We start from the raw sequence: 4,396 nt of genomic DNA, 5'->3' as shown, positions 1-4,396 counted from the left end.
GAAATGGACTAGAGATATTATAAGGGCATAAACTCAAGTATGATTCAATTGATAAAACATGAATACCTTCATAAGGGGGAAAAAAAGAAAGAATAAATAAGAGTTTGAATTTACCTTGCAAATATGCCTTTTTCTGGCTGAGAGATTTAAGCAGGAATGTGTTGATTTTTTGAACTGTACTACACAAACAATTTAATTCCTAACTTATGAAGGTGTCCGAAAAGAAGACATTATGTCAGTTTATGAATCAAGTCATATATATATATATATATATATATATATATCAATGAACCAGGTAAACATGAAAGAACACAATTTGAGACAATGTTAAAGGGTGTGTACAGTTCTGCTTGAGGTGAGAATTTGGCTTTTAACGTTTTGCGAGATATTCAGAAACCACTCTATGAGATGTCAAAGAGCATGCAGTTCTTAGGGGTATCAAAAGTTTATTCGATGAAAATCGGTTTGGAAATGGCTGAGATATCCAAAAACAAGGTGAAACAAAGAGATCCTAATAAAAGGCGTGGTCTGTTGCCATTTATTATTATCACTTTTTTGGATATCTCAGCCATTTGAAAACCAATTTTCATCAAATAAACGTTGAATCCTTCTTAAGATTTCGTGCTCTTTCATATTTCATAGGAGGTTTCTCATTATCTCACTTAGGAATGTTATAAACCTGAATCCCCACCTCAACCAGTACTGTACAGTCCCTTTAAACTGCATGATTCATATTTGCAGATTTTAGTGATAGCTATTAGAAAAAGATAAATGTCTCTTATCTAACAAGAAAACTAAAAATAGCCAGCATGGATACAAAAATGTACTGTTGAAAACTAGAATATGAATGATGTAAAAAAAAATTGCTTTACATTGCTGTAAGTTTCTGGTTTATGATAAAGTCATGGTTTAGATAAGAAAAGAAAAAAATATTTAAAGTATAACATGGTGGCTGCATCTCTTGAAATACATCGAAAAGCACAAACATTTGGTTAGCTAGTTTCTTTGCTACCTTTAATAGACAGATAGAGGAAACTAATATGTGTTTGTCACAACACTGCCATCTTGCTGCGTGGCTGAGGCCAGCAAGATTTTTCACTCTTGATTGATAATCACTGATTGCTTTGACGACTACCAGACTCTACCTTCAGCAAACTGCCAGTCGAAGACTGCCTCAGCTCTCACCTAGACAAACTAGGCAATATGAAGACGACGCTCTTCAGGTATCCCATCCGAGATGTCGATGACGTCAGCCCCGACTTCTCTCACCTCTCCTTGGACTCCATGCTCAGGCCTAGTGTGTCGGGTAAGAGCACCTTGTCTTTCTTTCTTTCTTTCTTTCTTTTATGCTGGCATTCCTCGTTGTCTTTCTATTTTGGCTCTGCGTACTCATGGTGTCTCCTGACAGTATGAAGCAGATTAAATTTTATCAACACTTTTTGACATTTTCCAGAGATACTCAGATGATCTTGACTTATTGACCCATGATACAGAATTCTCTCAAAATATGATTTTTGAAAGGTATATTGAGTTTAATTGAGTTTAATTGACTTTGAGCTTATATCCCCTTAAAACTTGTGAGAATGCAACCAGTGAAATAACAGAACAAAAAAGAGTTGTGCTGTGTGACATCAGGTACATTTTCATCTTATCTTTATCATGCTGTTGCTGTTTGACACTGGCATGTTTGGAACTTATGCCTCCCATGAAGAGCATTCACAATTCCTCAGTGGAAATACAAATGGACAGTGTGATATTTCCTGCCCGTAACAGCAACAGAATGGACAATGGATGTAAACTGAATCTAACATATAAGTTCTCAAAGTTCATCCGTATTCCAGTCCCAAAACATGGGTGTATATCATACAATGGCAAGTATGGAGCACATATAAGTTTGATTTACTCCATATTACTTGAAACTGACCAACTTCACACAGGGCTGACACTAGCCCCATTACCATTAGAAAGAAGATATGAATATTAATGAGAGCAGATATTGAGTACATGTTCTTGGTCAACACACTGATGATTCATTTGCTTCCATTTTTCCTCTCTTATAGAAGATGAGCCAATCCTTCCTCCCACCCCTGCATCGGTGGGCTGCCTCGATCTGCCTCCGGTGGACTCCATCGACTTTCTCGACATCAACAACCTCAAGTTTGATGACTTCTAAGAGTCACTTCGGGCTTTCTAAGACCCTATCTCCCCGCGCTGGGAAGAGACATGGGATGCTTTTGTGCTGTGGACACTCTTTTTTTCAGAGCAGAGAGAGACTGCTAATCTTTTAAGTGAAAAGAAAAAAAAAGAAAAAGAAAAGAACCCTTGGATTTTGACTGGACACTTTGTTAAGGAGCGTACAGTGCCAGTCAGTTACATTTGAAGACTACTATCAGATTTTGCGCTGTGCTGCAATGTGCATGTGTTGCATGTTCTGAAATCCATTTCTTGGGAGCGTGCTACGTCATGGTGCTGGGGCTGTGCTGCTGTGGGAACCCGGATGTCACGTTCCAACCAGAGAGCAGATGAGACTGCCCTCAATCCGAGGTTGCCAGTTTACTTTTACATCGTTCTGTGAACTTCCCTGCTCACTGGATCAAGGCAGCATTTTATCACACTGTACAGTTTTCTCCACTATATATGTACTTGTGCAACAGTTGGGAACTTGCTGTGCAGCTGTTTTTGGAGAAATGTTGGAAACTTGGGAAATTATATAATGAAAGTACATGCCTGGCCTTCAGAAGGAAAAAAAAAAAAGGAATATGATGTACTGTCTCTGTCACTGGTTTACCTGCTACAAGAACTCGATGCAAGACTTAGAAATAGACTAATCAAGATTTTGCGCCACATGACCTAGCACTTTCTCACTTGTGAAAGTCTGAATGAATCACTAATATCTCATTTGGCATATCTTTTGCTCAGTAATGCCCATGTAATTATCAGCATATGGATCTGCGAGTTCATAGCTTACCAGTTAAGTCAAATTGTGGAGAAATTAGTTTTGTTTTTGTTTTGTTTGTTTCTTGAAAGCTGGGCTAAATGTAGTGGCCCTCAAGTAAGAACACTGCATTTTCTGCTTTTATTGGAATTTTTGACTCATGAATGTATTCTGACACATGACTGGGTTTTCAAGCTTTGATGCCTGTGAAATTAATCCACAGCACCTCAACAGAGGTTCCAGACTCAATCTCATGTATGTACTCTCAAAAGGGAATGGATTCATAGGGTCACAGTTGATGATCTACAACTGTAGGAAACTATACTTATGTTCAGTTGGAGATCCTTAATTTTGAGAATAAGCTTATTTGGAAGATAAACTTGTAGTTAAGTGTGGGGTGCCAAGTGTAGCATGGTCTCTTTCATCACAAAGTGACAATTTCTTGACAAAGTTTCTGTTGTTGTTGACAAATGACAATTTTGTAAGTGAAATACAATTTTATTGTGAAATTGTCATTTTGTTGGCAAAACTGATGTCACTTGCCAACAGAAAAAAAAAAATTGTCACGAAATGAGTCATCTCGTGATGAAAGAGACCATGTGACACTTGGCGCCCCATACTTAACTACGAGCTTATCCTCAAAATTAAGGATCACTGTCTGAACATAACTATTGTACAACAACCACTTGATTGAAATTTCAAACCGACATGAACAATCTTCACAATTTACATTGGAGGCATCCTGAAACTCCTTCAGCTCAAATGACATTTTCCTTTGTTTGGTTCTGTGTTGTCTTACATATTGTTTTTCATGTTTCATATTGCCAAAGTAGGAGCCCTTCTGATGCAAAATTTGTCAAATGCCAATTGCATGCTGATGCATATTGCCATTACCAGATGTCATGAAATTTCCATACAATATACAATGTACATGTAGTAGTAAAGTCTTGCAAGTAAGGGCTAATAATTTGGGGTTGAGGATGTTTATTTGTACGTATGCATGCAGACTCAGTGCAGAGTCCCTGTGATGACAGTACTAAGGTCACAAACCAGGGAAATTAATGTTCAGAGAGTCTCTGTACATACCATGTGGTACTTGTGATGTTTAGTCAGGAGGGGAATGATGGTGACAAAAACAAAATAAAAAACAACACATAACCATGATGGATTATTGTATTATGTTCAGCTGAAATTTATGTGAAGTTTAAAGTTGTGCTTTCTGTGGAACTTCTTTTATTTTTATAATACAGGTGTAGAAGCCTTTTTTGTGTGTGTGTTCGCCTTAAGATGCATATTTCAATGACATGATGGCATTCCTATGTTATAAATGATGGGAGATAGACTGCAATCAACAGACACCTGGGCCCTGCTTCGTGCAGCACTCTGAATGACTGCGACCAACCATGATCACAGTTACTATGTCAGCAGCCAATTAGGCACAGCAGTTTTGTAGTTCTGCGT

At 37.9% G+C, this 4,396-nt stretch overlaps 1 pseudogene; it reads left to right on the top strand.

Moving 5' to 3' along the window:
- LOC140241672 (uncharacterized) overlaps window positions 1-4,127 on the top strand; it is a 10,253-nt pseudogene extending 6,126 nt beyond the window's left edge.
- Window positions 4,128-4,396: the final 269 nt, after the last annotated feature.

This window comes from Diadema setosum, chromosome 18 (genome assembly GCF_964275005.1).
Source record: "Diadema setosum chromosome 18, eeDiaSeto1, whole genome shotgun sequence".
Classification (NCBI taxonomy): domain Eukaryota; kingdom Metazoa; phylum Echinodermata; class Echinoidea; order Diadematoida; family Diadematidae; genus Diadema; species Diadema setosum.
The sequence above is the reverse complement of the archived record's forward strand: the minus strand, read 5'-3'. Positions and strand labels throughout refer to the sequence as shown.